The sequence below is a fragment of the Aedes aegypti genome, chromosome 2, assembly GCF_002204515.2.
Source record: "Aedes aegypti strain LVP_AGWG chromosome 2, AaegL5.0 Primary Assembly, whole genome shotgun sequence".
NCBI lineage: Eukaryota > Metazoa > Arthropoda > Insecta > Diptera > Culicidae > Aedes > Aedes aegypti.
Window position 1 is genome coordinate 248,454,459 of NC_035108.1, and position 20,664 is coordinate 248,475,122.

A 20,664-nucleotide genomic window follows, 5' to 3' on the forward strand; every position below is an offset into this window, starting at 1 on the left:
TGGTTTCCTTCGAAAATGCTGATGGTCATTTTTTAATGTCTAATATATAGTAATCGATTAGAAAAGGTACAGTATTGAACAAAATAAAATATGCATTGGCTGTTGTTTCATAAAAAATGGCCAAGTGAAAAGATCTAGAAGCCTATCTACTGGTACGATTGTCCTGAAATTTTCACCTCAGCTCAGAAATAACATGCGCTTCACTCAACCTTTCATTTTACGAAAAATGGTAAAAGCTTCTTATGAAAATATTTTAGAAACAATTTAACTCAAAATTGCCATTCTACAAACTTGTGTGTCTTATCGAATTGAATAATTTCACAGAAGAGAACGTTGCTCTATATTCTTCCATTTAAGATTTATTTCAAATGCGAAATTCTATATTTTTGTGAACATTACAGATTTGCGATGACTTGGAAGATTGTTTATGAAAAAACTCTGGATTTACAGATCAGCAAATTTGAAGGAATTTTAAAATCGTGTTTAAAATCATTAAAGCGCTAGAAGTCGATATCCAAGCTTCCAAACTTTACCGGTTTGTATGAAAAAAACGTATAGAAAATTGTACTTTGATTCTTTAAAATGTGAGGAATTTTGGAAATTGCATAGTTTTCAATTATTTTTGGAATGCCAGAAACATCCATCGCGAGGTTTTTTTTTTCAAATTTCCAGATGTAAAAATTTAAATAAAAATCTGAATTTGCATTACATGAAATATTCAAGGAATTATATTTCAAAGCATAATTTAATGTTTAAAGGGATTAGATTTTGAACACATCATTATCGATGTTGGCTATTTTCGGTAATTTGTCTCATAGATTTTGAGTGATAAAAATCAGATGCTTTCGTATTGTCATAGCTGAAAAGTATCAACAAGATTTTTGCAAGTACAAGCGTGTTTCATATATTTGAAATTGCTAGCTGCAGAGTCATCATAGCTGCCATAACAAATGATGAGCAACTTACAACCTAGAATTTGATTAGTGGTATATTTTTAATGTTCCGTCATTGGGAATGAGATTGGGCCAAAAAAGCGATTTATTTTAAACGACTTTTGCTATTTCTCGATTTCTTATTCAAACCGGAATAAGTAATTTTCATACGGTTTTGAAAAAAAAAAAATAAATTCGAGGAGATTTATTATGAAACCTTACAATTGAAAATTTAAAGGACTTATTTTTTAAGCTTTTATCAATGATTTATTTAAAATAAACTACAAGCTCCAGGAATCTATTTTTTTATGTAAGCTGTAGATAACTGCAAGGAATACTACATTAAAATTTTATTTTAATACTCCCAACACTTGCTGAAATATTCCAGATTATGCTTTGGCCTAATGTCCCCTTGCCGAGCTTTAGTAAAACTTATAATATCACACTTTTACAAATACAAGATCACTTGTCGATGTTCGACAAAGTTTTTGGACTCAAATGTGGTGGTGATTGGCTATTTACAACACCACATATAAAGAACAACTGAAACCATGTAATATTGATAGGGTAGGTGTACCAGTTTTGGCCACCCTAAGGAAAAATATTGTTTATACGTAACTGAAATGACCTTTGGTTACTGTCAATACATCAAACGAAAGCTTTCAATCCATGCTCAGCGGGGAAAATATAAAAACTAATCAGAAACTTTGTTTTTGTATTGAAAATGCTGGTGGCGAATACTGGACCACTTGTATTCGCCACGATTTTAATTTCGGTTCCTGAATTCGCCACTTACGTTGATTTCTTATGGGAGCAATTCTCGCTGAAACCAGGCCGCCATCGGCACCCATCGTTAGAATTCCAATTTTATGTCTCTGATCGCTAGCTTTCGATAAAACTTAAGGGTGGTCCTTTTTGTTTTCTCAAATTGGTGGACCCCTCGTACGCCAGCTAGCTAAACAGTTTGCAAAAAAGCCAATTTTTTGATAAATCTTGGGTATTTCTTCACGTGATATGTCTCATATTTCCCTTGGAACACATACCAAACTTAATGGCATCGTATAGAGAAAGGATATAGCTTTCATTTGAAGTTAAAAAAAATCCGGCGGCCATTTTGAATTTGGCCACCATCTTGAATTTTGTTAGAAAAATCGTTTTTTCACCATTAGCGCACCGCTCGTTTTGAATTCTGAGATCACCATCAGAAAGCTGAGGAAAAATTGCGTAAGATAGGCTACAGAAACTAGGTGTGCAATGGTATTTACCCTATGAAATGAACGATTTTCTAAAACATGTTCCACGATTTTGACGTATATGGCGAGTGCAATCAATGCAAACATCATTTTTGGTACAACAAAGATACAAGTTTTCAATAGTTGGTGTATTTTTCGAGTCAGATGAAGAATAGGAGTATTATTTTGAGTGAAAAACTATGGCGGCCATCTTGGATTTTGACGCCATCTTGGTTTTAAGTAGTAGAATGAGTTTTCACCTTGATAACACTCAACATGTTGAATTTTAATGCCACCGTTACACTTACTATTCTTCTTGTTCTTCTTTTTCCTGACGTTACGTCCCTACTGGAATAGAGCCAGCCCCTAAGCTTCAAAAATAAATTAACAAGTAGAATTTTTTAACGCTTATTTGTCACCTGAATGATTGTTCTGCATATCTGCGAGTTGAAAAATAGCATTAATTCTTTCATTTATTTGGTCTAAAACCATTGATAGAAATGAACAATCTGTTGAACAGCTAAAATAAGATAAGAAATAAAGAATCTGTTTGTTTTTTTTTTTAACGGAGATCTTTAATTAATTAAACATGAAGAGCGCTGAGCTGGTAAAAAATCATTCTACTGCTAAAAACTAAGATGGCGTCAAAATCCAAGATGGCCACCAGATTTTCCAAACTCAAAATGATTCACCTGAGTTTCGGCATTACGTCCACATTAGAACAAAGCCTGCTTCTCACCTTTCAATTTTGCTATTTTTCACATGCATGTTGGGTGTTAGTAAAAACAATACGTTATGATTCAGAAAATCAAGGATTTTTTTTGCTTAAAAATTTAAGATTTCCATTCTAAATTAATGCACTTTTGGAAATGTTTTACGTTAAAACTACAGATATTACCACAAAACTTACTAATGTCCCAACGCACAATTTATAAACTTCATTCGATGACAAAAAAGCATATGGTAAAAAAAAAATTAGTTTATTTCAATCAATGTTTTTGGACGGTTTTTATTTATTAAGTTTATTTATTAATAATAACTGAATTCAAAGATATGTCGAAGAAATATTCTGTTATTAAAAATCGTATTATAAAAGAAAATTCCTATTTAATAACCTGTATTTATAACTAACAAAGCTGAGTATCAGGCTCGGTTCCACTAGGGACGTAACGTCAGGAAAATGAAGAATAATAAGAAGAAGAGTATACGTAACCTTGTTTTTATTGGTAACCTCTAAATTCGACATGCTGAGTGCTATCAAGGTGAAAAATTCATTCTACTAGTCAAAATCAAGATGGCGTCAAAATCCAAGATGGCCGCCAGATTTTATCACTCTAAATAATACTCCTATTCTTCATCTGACTCGAAAAATACACCAACTATTGAAAACTTGTATCTTTGTTGTACAAAAAATGATGTTTGCATTGATTGCACTCGCCATATACGTCAAAATCGTGGAACATGTTCTAGAAAATCGTTCATTTCATAGGGTAAATACCATTGCACACCTAGTTTCTGTAGCCTATCTTACGCAATTTTTCCTCAGCTTTCTGATGGTGATCTCAGAATTCAAAACGAGCGGTGCGCTAATGGTGAAAAAACGATTTTTCTAACAAAATTCAAGATGGTGGCCAAATTCAAAATGGCCGCCGGATTTTTTTTAACTTCAAATGAAAGCTATATCCTTTCTCTATACGATGCCATTAAGTTTGGTATGTGTTCCAAGGGAAATATGAGACATATCACGTGAAGAAATACCCAAGATTTATCAAAAAATTGGCTTTTTTGCAAACTGTTTAGCTAGCTAGCGTACGAGGGGTCCACCAATTTGAGAAAACAAAAAGGACCACCCTTAAGTTTAATCGAAAGCTAGCGATCAGAGACATGAAATTGGAATTCTAACGATGGGTGCCGATGGCGGCCTGGTTTCAGCGAGAATTGCTCATGGAGGGTGGCGAAACAGGAACAGGTGGCGAAAAATAGGTGCAAAGGAGCAATAATTTTAAGGAAAATGATTTTTTTCTATTATTTTCTGAGCAAATTTTGCGGTTTCCAAGAATGTTTCCGTATCATCTTAAAGCAATTTAGCGAACACTAAACAATTGGCAACCATATATTTCGTAAAACGGTATATAATCTGGGGTGGCGAATAACTAGTACATAGCGAATACCGGTACACTTTCTCTAATATATTTGATTTTTTAAAATAAATTTTGCTTTTTAGTTTATTTACTTAACTGGCAGCTTCTTTGTCAGTCAACCAAACTGATGCTTCCCTATAGAGAAAAGTTGGGCAGAAGTTTCTTTTTAAGACTTCTAGTTTACCCGAAACAAATGTAATAAATGTCATAGTAGTTCGCGACCTATTCAAGTAAGAGACTTCCACTCATTTTTTTAGAATTCGATTGAGATTTGGAAATGCTTTAGCTATTTGTTGACTTTGGACATACACATTGCAATTTTGGATTGAACATCCATTGTATGGAATAAAATTAAAATGAAATCTTATTCAATATTTTATGTATGGGCGTTTTTTGGTAGCCACCAAACTGCAGCCATGGGTTGTGTGTGTATCTTTTAAATCTGATAAGATTCACTTTTTTCAGGATGCTGTTTTATTTTCATGAATATCAAACTAATTTATTACTGACCTATCAGAAGGATGCTTGAAGGTGTATTAGTTTAAGCATAAATGCTTGGAATCCATTTTCGGCCCATATTGGGACAAAAGTTGGAATCAGCGGAGCAAAAGTTAGAGTCATATAATATTTCGCAAGAAAACTTGCAAGTTGCCTGAAATCTACATATTATCTAGAAATTTAGCGATATATTTCTGACTGTGCGAAAAAAATTACAAATTTTTCAGTTGTCACCTTATTTTTTTCGAAAAACTGCTGTTTTGGACAATTTTTTCATAACAATTTGGTGTGTATTTTTCTGCAAACATAAGTTTATGGCTGGTATGAAGTATACCTGTTACAAAAGTATCGATATTTTGTATTTCAGTTAGTAAAAGTTAGCCCCCATTAGCATTGAACTTTTGCCCCACCGCAGTGCACCGGTGGGTTTTTTTTTTTTTTTTTAATTGAAACAGGATTCGAGTTACAAACTTCTTATTGCTTAACACTACTTAACTTAAGTACATCTACGATTGTTAACAGTTAGCATATGTTCAAATTTGATCCGAATTCCGAAGCAAAAAATTTTCTGTTGTTCCACCTTTCTTCCCTTATCTCCTTTTTGAAAACAAATAGTGATGGTTCTGAAAATGTCAAATTGAATGAAATCACTTTCATGGTCAGCCACAAAGCAGCTTTTTGTTGCTGCGATGATTTACATATCGAAAATGGAAGAAGATCCTCCAAATCAACTACACTTATTTTATAACGCGTTTGAACAATCGAACTGCACCATTCCCAAATGATCTTCGCTTTTGGACATTCTTTTAATCGATGAAAATTACTATCTGCGATTCCACACCTGCGACAATTTCCTTGGCTACTGCGAATGTTATAAGCCGAGAGTTTCTTGCCATTTGTAATGATGTCATTAACAAAACAAAAGACCATTGATCTTATGTCGGTTGAAATAAATCTCATATTTATGTTTTCCCATATTCCTGCCCAATTGATACTAATGTTTTGCTCTACTTTAGGAGTGCAGTTTTTCAAACTTACAAAATAATTATACAAATGCCTTGTACTGTTATAATTAAATCGTTCTTTCAACATTTTCCCTTCCTGAATCCATTCCCTTGCGTTTTTTGTTAGTCTTTGTGTTTGTGCTTCTCTCATTTCTAGTAAATATTTTTTTTCTACTGTTGTATCACCTCCATCTGGGTTATACAGGATGTTCCTCAAAAATAAAGCTTTAATTTTCGCCTCCGGATCAATCAAATTCAAACCTCCTTTCATGTAATCAAGATACATCTGGTTTCTCTCGATTTTAAAGATAAACCCATTCCATAAAAACTTTCCGCAAATAGATTTGAGCTGCGCTATGTGTTTGTTTAAGGGAGGGAAAATTTGTGCTAAGTACCAAACCTTTGATAGAATAAATATGTTTAAAATCCAACATTTCTGATACAAATTCAAATTTCTTATGTAATGTCTACTCAATGAGTGTTTTATATTACTTATCACTCTATTATAATTAGTGTTTACCGTCAAATACCAACTTCTACAAAACGTTATTCCTAAAATTTTCAGGCTATCTACTTCTCGAATCTTTTGTGGTCCCATTCTTACTTGATTAAATCTCATATATTCAGATTTACTCAGATTTATTCTTATTTTAGCAAGTATTGCATATTCATCGAATATACTCAAAAGTTGATCAAACTCATCGTCATTTCTAATAATTATGTTAAAGTCGTCAGCGAAAACAATTACTTTTAAAAATTTATCGTAAACTAGAAATCCTGTTATACTTTCTGAAACTCTTCTTATCAATGGTTCAATGTATAAAACAAAAAGAATCATACTTAGGGGACATCCTTGTCTGACAGAGCTGTTTATCTTGATCTCATTTGTAAGAAATCCATTGATCTGGACTCTGGAAACCGCAATACTGTACACATTTCTAATACATTGAACAATTGTTTGGGGGAAGCCGAACACACAGTGCTACCTGAAGTACACTATCGAAAACTTAACCTATATCGTGTTATTATGATCATATAATAATTGTCTGCAGTAAAAGTATGGACGATAATTAGAAACGGCTACTGTACTCTTACAAAACTAATTATTATTGATTGAATGATGAGTATTAAACCAATTTGATTGAAAACTTCATTAGTATTGCATAGGGTGTCCACACGGGGATATTTTAGCATATTATAAGTCTTGATAATAATTGGAAGACCATTAAAACGATTTGATGCAACTTTTCTACAAATACAATTGTAGTTTAGGATATGCTTCACATAACTTATTGTTTATACAAATTCAAATCAAAGCGACGTATCACATATTGATATGTATATTTTAAAATGGTCTCTATTGATGTTCTAAAACAACTTTTAGCATACTTCATGCAGAAAGTCCCCAATGGCAGATCTGCACGTTAGTTTTTGCACAGATTTTCATTTTTTTTTCATTATTTTCATGGATAAAATAAATCTAAATCTAATAATAATGCGATTTATGTAAATTTTTCAATATTTAGTACCAAACGTGTATTGAATTAATTGCGGTACAAAAATTTTAAAGTTATTGAACAAATTTATGTTCATTTTTGCCTTTTCATGTGTTTTTGATGATAAACGGCAAAAAAATATCAAACAATTGAGATCAAAATAGCTGTTGCAAGTTACCCCATAAGGGTAGTCAAAAAGGTTTTTGAATTTTTATAGTGTTTAAACATCAAATTATCAAAACTTTTATATTGTCAATTAGTACACTACTAAGTACTGTAACTGTTAGCAAATGCCTCGAATTACAAATTTAAACCAGTTTTGTGGTACAAGGAACGTTTTTCAGCATAAATTTCATGCAATTCAATGTTTAATATGATTTTCACCTCCAGCAAACCAAGCAAAAAACAAACAATACCCAAACCCTTGCCAAAATCTTTTGTTGTATACCTGAGGTCAATAAGTGGTGGAATAAATTTTAAAAATTAAACTCAATGCTGAACGAAACGATAATTCGGTTACATGTCGAAGTGTTACAAGTTTCACCCCTGTTGCAAGTTACCCCGTTTGACGGTACCTTACATCTCTTTTGTTGTCTCGCTTTATTTCTCGTCGTCACTCCCTTTTCCCCGCATCCGCTTTGTCTATTGCTGTCGATTTGATGATCCGATTCCGTTGTTGAGTGCTCCGATTCAGAATCTTTTCTGCCTTTCTCTTTCCCTGCCTGCTTCCTGCCGCGTTTTGATTTTACCTTCCATTGCTCGCCCGCTGCTGTGTTGGGAACGCTTGGTGTCTCACTTTCCGATCTTTGTGTGTCACCATCGCCCGCTCTACACCTCCGCCACATGTAGAAGTGGTGGGAACGCACGGTTGATCGTTCGTCGTTGTGGTTGTATTCTCACTGCTACGCTCGCTGATTCTCTCTTCGCTCTGCATCGCTTGACGTTGAGACAGCGTCATCGTGCCGCCGGGAATGGTTTGTCTCTCTACCTTCTCTTTCGCTTTCGTTGAATGATCCGACGGTGGCGCATGGTAGTTTGCTGCCACCGGCAGTGACGTGAAATGTAGTTGTACGTTTTGATTTTCTCTCGAGTGCGTTGCTGTGCTGCCAACATCTTCATTTGTGCGTGCTGGCTCTCGCTTCTTCGTCCATTTTCCTCCAGCAGTGAGTGCGTCACTGTAGCTCGACGGCCCTGTTGCCTGGAGACGATCGTTCACCGTTTTCCGTTGTGGGCATTCGGCTTTTATGTGATCAGTACTACCACACCGATAACATTTGTTGACCAATCCATCATAAAAAATCCGGGCACGCAAATTCTTGACTAGTACAGTACCGGGAATTTCAACGTTGTCCTTGAGCTCGACGTATACACCTCTTACCGATGTCCAGATTGGGAAACCAGTATCCTCCGCATATTTTTCCCTTACCATCCGAATAACTTTTCCATACTTAGCCATGACCTTTTGAATCTCCAGGTCTTCCACCTCCGGCGGGAGATTGAATAGCCGAATGTATCGTACAATGGCGTTTGCCATCGAAAGCTTCACATTAGCACTCTGGTACTTGTTGTAGTGAAACTCCATGACACTGGGCAAACGCATTAGCGCCCGCTGTGCGTCCTCTTCCTTCTTGAATTTAATGATCACCGACATCTCATTTTTCTCTTTATACATCGACAGAAGACTGTCACACTTCAACGCCATTTTTTCCTTCATAAAGGAAAAAATATCCATGTCCGTCGGTTCCGGGTCTCCTCGCTCAAAGCGCAGCCTCAAAGAATTTGTTCTCAGTTCCATATCTGCCATTTTCCTATTCGTAGCCTTCTCACACTACACCTCGACAGCAATAAGCTGAACAATACAACTTTGAAAACACCTTCAGATCTATACTTTTGTGCGCTCACTCTATACACGTCTGATCACAACGAAGTTTGAACACGAACTGGGTTCGTTTAAGACAATCAATTTTAAAACGTTAATATTTTGACACAAGTTTGTTCAGCAAAATTGTAGCCAAGATGTTCAAAATTAACTGTGTGGTATTTCCTCATTTCCAACTGTTGTAGTATTTCTAGTAATACTAAGCATTTGCCAACCTTACTCTATCATATTGTAAGCTCAAAGAAGCTATAGGGTAAAGAACTACATGGGACTTACACAATTCACTTTGACATGTTTTTTTTTCTCGGCTGAAGTCTTAAAATCACAATAAGTAGCACTTCGATGTGATGCAAATTGTGGCCAAATATGAGCTCAATAGCTTTTGGAAAACCCCCCTGACGAAGTAAATCAAAAATAACAAGAATGATATTCAGCTGCTTATAAACTAAAAAACCAATCTATGTCCAACTCGGAAAGATCCTCGATTGGACTTTCATTTGCACCCGCTCTATACTTATTATCCTTTACGATCCTTGAAAGGCTTATGAAGTCTTGCGTCTCAAATAGCCGTATCAGCAAACGCGCAGCTATTCCGTAATAGCTTGCTCGCGAAATTCTTTTCAGGTAGATTTTTTATTCAAATTCAAAACATACAGTATTTTTGTGCTTGCTACGATATACGAATGCTAAAATCGTGAATTGCCAAAGAAAACTCTCCGTTCATAATTATCGAAGTTCCCATAAGAATACTAAGCTGACGCAAGAAGACGAAGATGAAGTTCTTATTTGCAACAAAGTTTAGATAAGACACTCATAACCTGACCAAGTAACGAGCCACCCCACGTTTGTTTAAATAATACACAGTATTAAAAGAAGATGCTGGAGATTCTTTCATTAATCTTTAATCATCGCTTATCCACTCCTCCCATGGTTTACCGCATGCCGTGGAAAAAAACACTTTTATTTTCTCGTTTATCTTGTCATAAAAGCGCAGCAGCAGCAGCCGCACGGCTGGCCAAGTTTCAAAGTTTCCACCGTCATATTGCACCACTGGCCCACAAAGTTTGCATGGCAAATTTATGCCGTCTCAGTATTATAGCCATTGCATGGTTGGTGGTTTTATGTACAAACAGTGATCGTTTCTTCGCAGACCAGGCCTCATCTACAACCTCATCTCACCGCGGTCGGTCGTCGCCATTGACATCTTCTCCAAACGATCAACGCAGCGTTTTCGTAGAGGAAAACCAATAGCTCCGGCAGAAACATCAGCAATTGGGCGCCGCTGAATCGTAGAAGAAGAAGAAAAATTATACAACCACAACACAAAAATCGACTACAACGGCCAACAGCAATAGTAGAAGTAGTGCGTTGTAAAATAAGCGAAAAGTGATTAAATAATAGGCTCAGCATAGAGGTCTGTGGTGTGTCTAGAGGCTCGGTGAAGTAACTGGGTGCAACTTAGTGGGAAGTGATTGACGAAACATCAAAAACTCGAAGAAGGACCCTCTTCTCGGAAGGCACAGCAAAGCACTGCCAGCGAATCGGAATTTCTGTTGAAAACGGTAAGTGGAAAATTGCCATAATTGTGTTTATCAAATGAATTTCTACGCTAAGCCATTTAAACTTACGGTACAGATCTTGTTGACTGATTGGTAGATGAAATGGAAGTTTTCACGGAAATTCCGATTTTCACGCAACAAATTTTAATGGATGCTAAAGTTATCCGGTCTGTCACCACCAGTGAAGATAGAAAACAAAAGTTTCATAACATTTGCGTGACCGTGTAAACATTGTGTGGGTTCAGAAAGGCCGCGCGGAAAGTCATTGTAATCCTATATCATTGACCTATCTATTTGAAAAGCCATATATATCATATATCAATATATCAATTTGAAAATATTTTACGCTAATTCCCTAACTAGATATTGAACGGCGAGTAATTGAAATACAGAACACATGTTTTTCAGTTTTTGAACTTTCCATCATTTTAGTAATTTTAACTTTAAAACAAGGTGACACTTTATGAGCAGTTTACAAAAATAATAAAATTCAATACTCTCAAATGAGTTGTAAAGCTTTATTTTACTATCAGCATTATCATTATATTCGAATTAATGCAAATTATTACCATTTAGAGAATGTTTGAAATTTTTCATGAAAACATTGAGTTAGAGAGGAAAACTTGCATGGAAAACTTACAGAAAGTATCGAATTAGGGAACATCGAGTTAAAGAAGTATCGACGGCAAATTTAGTCTAGTCTAGGAACTTGTTTGGCCATGCATATTGACCCTCCGACACCGGAGATGTTCCTGATTTTCCTAAGTCATGTCCAAATTGATTTTTTTTTCTCTCGCTTGTATTTTTGTTCGACTTGACGTTGTAACAAGAACTAATAGGAAGTTGAATGTCAGCTGAAGTATTAAGATTCGTTTAAAAACTTCAGATATAAGACAATTTCTATCAAATTGGTTCTGGAAAATATGCTTCATCGGTCCACTAAAAATTTTTATTTGCTTCTGCATCTTTCCCTTATCCCTTGCATCCCTGCATCCCTTCCCTTATCTTTCGCTCATCTTAAGAGCCTGTTGACCGTTGCTTCCATTATTTAGGAATATTGTGGAATGGCTCATGTTGTATCTGATACTCATCAAATATCCTCTCACAATTGAAATGTGATAGACATTGGTTGATGTATTTAACATACTATCCCAACAAGGCTCAACTCGTTCTCGTCCATGATTCTTCATAGCTCAATGTGGTCGATACTGTCGTATGCTGCTTTAAAATCAATGAACAGGTGATGCGTAGAGACCTGATATTCCCGGCATTGTTTGAGGATTTGCCGTACTGTGAAGATCTGGTCCGTCGTCGAGCTACCGTTCACGAAACCGGCTTGATAACTTCCCACGAACTCATCTGCTATTGATGATAGACGGCGGAAGAAAATCTGAGATAATATTATGTACGCGGCATTTAGAATAGTGACCGCTTGATAGTTCTCACATTGTAGCTTGTCGCCCTATTTAAAGATAGGGCTTATAATCCCTTGCTTCCACTCCTCCAGTAGCTGTTCTGTCTCCCAGATTGTGACTATCAGCAGATACAGACAAGCGACCAACTTCTCCGGGCCCATATTGATGAGTTCCGCTCCGATGCCATTCTTCCCAGCTGCCTTGTTATTTTTGAGCTGTTGAACGGCATCCTTAACTTCCTTCGAAGTGGGAGCTGATTGGTTGCTATTGTCCAACATTCCGACCTAGTCATTTCTCCCGCTGCCATGAACCTCCATGCCTGTGCTCTCTCTCAGGGCCATTCAAGTGTTCGTCGTAGTGTTGCTTCCACCTTTCGACCACTTGCGTCCGTCCGACAAAATGTTCCCATCTTTATCTTTGCACATTTCGGCTCTCGGCACGAAGCCTCTGCGTTGAGTTTTCGATAGCTTTCGTGTTTCTTGGATGCGCTGCAACCAGGCTTGATAATTCTCCTCAACATCATCAGAGTTCGGTGACATACTCTAGAGCAGCGTGCTGCCAGTGCCTCTTTGCGAGGAAGCCAAAAAATGCTAAGCAGCGAGGCAACGAAAAATGAGCGAGGAAGATGCAGCACAAAAAAAAAACCGAGTTAAATTCCATCAAAGAAGGGTGCTCTCACAACTCCCCGAGGACTGTCTGTTCGGGCGGCAGACTCGAGAGTTCGTTTGAAGTGTGAGTGATGGTGAGCATCGCAACGAGAGAGAGAGAGAGAGAGTGTCTGAAAAAATCCTCGCATTTTTCTGCACTCTCACTCGAATCGCTTGAGGATCTGTGTTGAAAATTTTAAGTTTATTTTTTTCTCCTCAGAAAAACGGCAAAATCGCCTCCTCTTTGCCTCGCAGAGGAGTTTCTATCAAGCCTGGCTGCAACTGCTCCATTTTTTCGCAATCCGTCTCCTCCAGAGAAAGAATGCATTTCCACACTAACTTGGATCGGAATGTAAATGTCGTAAAGAATTCAAAGCTGCTTGGCTGTCAAAGAAAAAAATGATCTATGCAAACCAGTATTTCCTTTTCAGGCAAACATTTGTACAGTCTATGATGGCTTGTATTTCAACTTAGAACACAGTGGGACTGCGCCCCATAGCGATTGCCTTGCTGATACCAGGGCCAAAAACTCCAGCTCTGGTATTGTCGCCCACTTTTGACCCGTCGGTATGAAACACAATAGAAACTGGACGTAAACTTGGACCACCAGATTCCCAAGTATAGCGGCTTGATTTTAGAACTTTGGAGGGAACATCATAGTTGGTATTCGATGCAATCCCATCATCCTGATGATAATTTTTATAATGGAAAAAATATAAGATAATAGGATGGCATCTCATGTTACCTTGATTGTTGATAACAAACAACAATTATAAATCCAAAACAATGTTAAAATACGAATATTTTGTCTAATAGCAATACATGAAAATGTATAATTGTGCTCAAATGTCACATAGATTTAATTTTGTAGGATCTATTATGCAAAAGTTTGCCTAGAATGCATTCGTTGCGAAAACTTTTAGAATAAAATACTTACAAATTCTGGCGTCAACTTTAAATGATAATAGTTTTATTTGCAAAGATACACATTATACCTACTCGAACATCTCAATATTTTATGTAAGATTTAGGGGACCTCCTCCAATCGGTTGCCTCTAACATTAAAATGTTATAAAAATTAATGAAACTGTTGAATTAATTGCATTTCCAATGCAGCTCGAAAATTGTTTCTTTAGAATGTTTTGACAGATAAAAAAATACTTGATGAAATCCTTCGTGAACACCTAAGAAAATTTTTGTTAGATATTGGTGAAACTTTAAGGGAGATTCTTGAAGACATTTTTGTTTTTCACTCTCTAAACTATTAGTTTATGTATAGCAAAATTTAATGACGAAATGTTAGGCAAAAGTCATAATGACAATAATAACTACGAAGTCGGACCAAAAATGGTCATTGACAAAATATAAGTATGTTGTAAAACATTATCTCAGCACTGAACTACAGAAGCACTTAAAAATACAATAAATAGATGCATATAAAATATCAGCTATTAACCAGCTAACGTTTTATGAGACTCAAAAAGTTAAAAACAACAACCAAAAATTTAAAATGATGTTCAAAAAATTATAAATTACCAAGGAAAAGAAATATTATATATATTATATTATAATATGGAAATATTTTTATTTTCCGTGTATTTAACGTTATTTGAATACCACCAAGCTCTTCTTTTGTGATAGGTTGATCGTAAAAAAATATAAAAGGTACGATTTTTTATATCACACGTTGAAAGAACCCCGGGTATCTGTAGGTTATATAAGAATACAATTTTTCAAACAATTTTCAAAAATACAAAAAAAATCAAAAGTCATAAAAAACTTCTTATATGCGTGTTATGAGTCAAGGTCTTAGCCAAAAATAAAATCATTTTGATTTCCGAGCCACGAAAAAATACACAAAATTCCAAAGTGTACCCCGTCTAAAGGCGGGGTTGGGTATTAGAGGGTTATTTATAAATACAAACTTATTTGCTCTAAATTTAGAATTATTCCTCAAAGTGGTGGAGCACGTATGTTCTAGGCGTGCTGGTGCCGCAATTGAAGTGACTTGGAACTCCCTTGTCAACGATGGATCATCTACTGGTGAGCTCGTTTCATGCTTCTATTTCCAATGATTGGAATATGTTTGAACACATCTTTACCGTGAAAGTGGTTTGAATGTTGCATTTGTGTATTTATTCAAATAAAACAATGATTAGTTTAATAAAATGAGAATTTCGATACAATAAATGTCGCTACTCTCTAGCTCCTTCTGTTGGTTCCTTGGGCAATTTCTATTATTCTGGTTAATCACGGAGTAGCAATTAATGCACATGCTTATGCTCAAAGTGGTGGAGGGTCGAACGAAAATCTAACCTGAGAAAAAGCTGGCCAAAGTGCCTGGTGGATGGTCTTAATATTGTTGTGCCTCATATAAAAAACCAAGAGATTTGGGAATTTGTGAGCATCTACTCAGCTTTCACCGCTTTATCCATACGAAATTCAAGTAAATTCTCAAAAACTCAATTTTAAAATATTACCTGAGAGGGGCCTTCCTTAGCCGAGTGGTTAGAGTCCGCGGCTACAAAGCAAAGCCATGCTGGAGGTGTCTGGGTTCGATTCACGGTCGGTTTAGGATCTTTTCGTCATGCAAATTTGCTAGACTTCCCTGGGCATAAAGTATCATCGTACCTGCCACACGATATACGAATGCGAAAATAGTAAATTTGGCAAAGAAAGCTCTCAGTTGATAACTGTGGAAGTGCTCATAAGAACACTATGCTGAGAAGCAGGCTCTGTCCCAGTGAAGACGTAATGCCAAAAAGAAGATGAAGAAAAAGAAGAACATGAGAGTATTAGTTAGTTAATTCATACAACCTATTATAATACAGATTAGTTATTAGTTATAGTGAAATATGTATCTTCTTGTAAAAATCGTACAGTCAACTCTCCATGACTCGATATTTACGGGATCATCGTGTTAGGGAGGTATCGAGTTATAGAACACGAAACCAGTGCAAATGCGATCCAAGGTACAATCGATGTAGTCATGAAATCCAATTTTTACAATGGTTCTCCAACTCGAAATCCAAATACTGAATATCGAGTAGGAGAGAGTTGACTGTACTTATTTCGATTTAAATCAACCAATCTGCAAATTTTCCTGGAGAACGACTGGAAGGTCTGGGAATCTTATATTGGGAATTGTATAGACATCTGATTTTGTACATTGAAACATAAATTTACAATATTTTGATAGCTTCATTTTTTCAATATCGTGATTATTACCTAGCATTGAGACAAAATTTACCAATTTTTTCGACTTGTAATGTAGTGTACCTTCAAAGTGTAGTTATGTTCACAGATATCTCAAATTCAGCTGCATTACCGACACAAAAATAGCTCTAGGCTGATGGAATTTTTCTACGATCACAAGTCAAACGAGTTACCGCGTAAAACTCCCCGATTGAGCATTTTCTTACCATTATGCAACGTCAATAAAAACTCTACCGGCTTTGATGGGGTCCACAAACACATTTCATATATATGTACATCATCATCGCACCGCACCAAACTTGTCGTCTCGTCAGGCATGTCTCCTCTTTTCTCCGACTGGTTTGGGAGCATGGTTTGGTAGATACGTACTTTTGCGTCATGTCTGCGATGCGATTGCATCTGTGTACAACGCCACTTAGAGGATTACCTACTATACAGAGCTCGATCACGTCTCGCCAATGCAGCGCCGATTGCTTCACTGTTCAAGTCCCGTCGTACAACAACAACAACAGTAACTTGCATTGGCAATGCTTCCGTCTATGACTGGATATATTTTGTTTTGTTCTGATGCATAAGCTTCATTAGTCTAAAGCATAATAATAACATAGAACTAATATGGTTAAAATTCAATATTATACAACAACTATCATATTCCAATATTAGTTAGGGCAAACCCAACTTTAAAGTAATTAACGTTGATTCTATTGAACATTAATGTGGTTTTCGTAGAGGATTTAAAATAATCTGAAAACAGTGGACTAATATAAACATAATGATTCATTGAGATAAACCTTACCTTAGGTTTTCCCAATAATAAAATAGTCCAGAGCACTATCTTGATACATAATATTGGATCGATCAAAAAATGTGAATCGATATTAGGGTGGGCCAATAGAAGGATAAATCAGTATTAAGTAGTACTTGCATAAGAATGTATTAATTTTTAGGCATAAACATACAAAAAGATGTGAAGAATCATGCACGATCTATAAATAAAAAAAATCAATAGTTTGACTTTCAATTAGGATGGCCTATCATAAAGATTGTGCTGCATTTTTCGTGATAAGGCAACATTGACCTTAGAAACAATTATATGTTCAAACAAAACTCAAAACCTATCAGGAACGTGTGATTAACAACCTCTTTTTGAGGTGGTCAACAACCCCCCAATTCGTACATTTTCAAAACAATCGAGCCGTCAACGCCCACACCATATTGAACAAATGGCACAAAATTCTTCTTTGCTTGGGTAGCCTGTTGTGTATAGATGGTAATACAAATATTTTTCTTTGATTGATATTTTTCATTCGTATTTCAATGCAATAAATTTCTTAAGAAAGTAAGAAGAAGTTAAGTATTTCACAGCAGCCGAATGGGATGGTACACTAATTACGTCACGCTTAATTTAAACTTTTCTGTCAAACCCCCCCCCCATTTGTCAAACTTTTTACTTTTTGTATGAGGCCTCCGAAAATTTTGAAAGACTTGTCACGCTTGGCTTGACCCCTCCCCCCTTAGAGCGTGACATAATTTTTGCATGACCCAAATAATATTTTTTCATTCTTAGCTTAGAAGTTATTGAGATAGTCAGCAGCTCCCCACCGGCCCCTATATTTTTCGTCTGTCCTAATCCCATGAAACTAAATTTCGATAAAAAAAAATACCTTGTGATATTCGTTGTTTTTGATTTATACAAGCTCTTCATGTTTTCATTCCTTTGAGTTGAAAAGTACTGCATGTTGACGAAAATTCCGGAAAACCATCGAAACAAGAGTCGATTGTGCAATACGATATTCACACCTTTTTGTAGGATGAGATATCACACCCTACTTTTTTATCTATTAGAGAAACCACAATTTCGATCACGACTCAATATCTCACTGGTGCTGAAGCGAGGAACCGCGAGACAAAATACAGCAAGTCTGTGCTCTGACTGACTCTGAACCCGGATGTAAATAAAAAGAGACTCTGGCTTAGTAGTCGTCGTCGTCGTCGTCTTAGTCGTCTTGATCGTCGCTACATGAATTTATTATTGGAACCCGCATGAGAATGTGTTCACCACCAACCCGAACCGGTTGGTATACAGTGTGAGACAATACATTTGCAACTTTTTCGAATTTTCATACGAAATGATCAGTTTTGGTAGGATGGATCTCAGTTATCTATGGACATATTTGAAACAAATTTTGACAGTACATCAAACAAAAATTGAGTTTAACATATATTGTTGAGTAGATAAGTAAATAACGATTTGACCAAAGCAACGAAAAATTAATAACGTTTTATCTGAAAGTGTTAAGTTCATGATTAAGACGAGATGAACAAGTTCGCTTGAAAAAAGTGTTAGTGTAAGGCTTCCCTCACACTTATACTTTTTTCAAGCGAGCTTGTTCATCTCGTCTTAATCATGAACTTAACTGAAGCTACCATGATTTCATTAAGTAATGTCAGTTAATGAAATTTGTCATAAAAAATCTGCTTTTGAAGTCATGATAGTAAAAATTACTCAAAAATATATGTTAAAATTTAAGTTATGTCTGAAGAATTGTGAATTTTCAATCAAATTGGTCCACAAATTGAGCTTATTAAGTATTGAAAATTAATGAAAATTAAGAAAAAGGTTCAAATGTATTGTACACTACTGTATTAGGTGGTTGGTTGAGCTTGGGAACGAATACCTGCCCAGCTAGCTGCAAGTTTTTCTGCTGGCACTCATCATCATCCGGCGCGCCAAACTGCTCTGCGCTGGCAATCATCTGATGCTTGTTTCGAAGTCGTTCATCAACTTTCGGACGACGCTGAGTGGGGTTTCATGCTTGTCCGTTCATTGCAGTCTTTCGAACAGCTGATTTATCGTTGGGTGGCTCTGTGTGTATGATGCGTTTCGTGCTGATATACCGTGATGAATCAAAATCCGGACGGGACCAATATATATATTTTTTTAAATACACTGACACGTTAATGCTTCCAGTGGGCGATTTGCCCTTTGAAGGAAGCACCACACTAGACAACGGACTAGCATACAACGCCCAGTGGCACAGCCGAAATACTTTCCTGACGAAAAGTTTTCCGGACTGAAGCGGGTATCAAACCCACACTCCTTGACACGATGCGGTTAAATGCTTGATTACACTAACCGCACGGCCCCGAAGCCCACAATCACAATATCCGGACACTCAATTAATATTTATTGGATAACCGATGAAATTTAACAATAATCTTGTTATAATCCATCGTATTTTCAGAATCAAACTTATTTTATCGTTTTACAATAAGTTCCCATTTAGTATGCTTTGCCATAAAATATTAAAAATTAAAACAAATTCGCAACTTCAGTTTTGCTTTTTTCCCGCGTCGTTCAAGTTCATATTGTGAAGTTTTCAATTGGCTCATTAGAATTGATTCATTCGCGAATATGTGAATAGTTATTATTTTGATTGCATGTTTGGTTGTGAATGTGATGATAATTTATAACATTTGTTGTGAGAAAACAGTGATTTGGTGTGCAAATCATCTAAATCAAGAGCAAAAAGCTGTCCGGGTTTGTGAGCCAGTGTTTCTCTAGCCGGACACAAAATGATATCGCAATACATTTGCAGTGAAAGTATATATGGGAAAATTTAAAAGTCATGATCAATGTAATCAAAGACAAAAAATGTTTTGTGCAGAAAAACTGCTTAAAATCGCGATTGTTTCTGTGGCGCTTCTAGCATCGAACCACAAACAATAAATGCAGGTGAAAAAAAGTTCTAATAAAACATAAAGTTGTTCATTAAATTATATTATACAGCAAATGTATGTATTACATTACCAGAATAATCATTTGCAAGTTGATTCTAATGAATTTTTTGGAGATATAGTCAATTTCAATAGCGCTGTCCGGATTTTGATTCATGAGTGTCCGGCGTATTGATTCACGTGTCCGGGTTTAAGGACAAGAATTGCATCATTATTTTAACGATTTACATGCCATTTTTGCTCTGTTTACTGAAGTTTTCATCGTTTTTGTGAAGATGTGATCCTAAATTGATTGTATGAATATCACACAATAATCATGTGAGAAAATAAGGTCGTGGAAATTGAGTTGGAATATTTGTTTCCTCTTAAGCGTCCGGATATTGATGCACCACGGTAGGTATGCGTTTGTCATTACTTGAAAAGGTAGTGAGTTAAAATGGTCCAAAATGCCACTTTGGATTTGTGTCGTTTTTTTTTGTGATAAGATCCACATTCAAAAACCATTCGAAGTCTTAACAGTAACTTTACAAAATTTGCTACCTATCACCATAAAATTCCCAAATATGACTTTTTAACGGTTGAGTTGGATGAAAAAATGAACGAATAAATCGAGTAGAATGCCAACAAAGTTTATCCATAAGTTTGCTCTGAAACGCTTATTCGGTAATAAAATCATCGTAAAAGCTTACGACTTAGGGAAAAAGAGAAAAATGTTGAATTTCACGGGGAAATTAAAGGAAAATGTGTAACTTGTAGCAGCAACTCTGTGGTAAACATATTTCAAAATCGTTTGGCAAAGAATACAAATTGGAACGTTCTAAGATAGCTCCAATGAGTCGAGCCATTTTACCTCCTCAGTGCGTATTGAGTCATGTTTATGGCTAAAGAGTTTGTAGCTTTCAAAGAA

General features: G+C 36.0%; 1 protein-coding gene across 2 annotated transcripts in view; it reads left to right on the forward strand.

Annotated features, from left to right (window-relative positions):
* LOC5569376 (dual oxidase maturation factor 1) overlaps positions 1 to 20,664 on the forward strand; it is a 413,009-nt gene that overhangs the window by 5,854 nt on the left and 386,491 nt on the right. The window contains exon 2 of one of the 2 annotated variants that reach the window (XM_021844771.1): positions 10,316 to 10,744. The gene's annotated coding sequence lies outside the window, so the exon portion shown is untranslated. The remainder of the gene's footprint in view (positions 1 to 10,315; positions 10,745 to 20,664) is intronic. The other variant, XM_021844770.1, reaches the window with a different exon arrangement.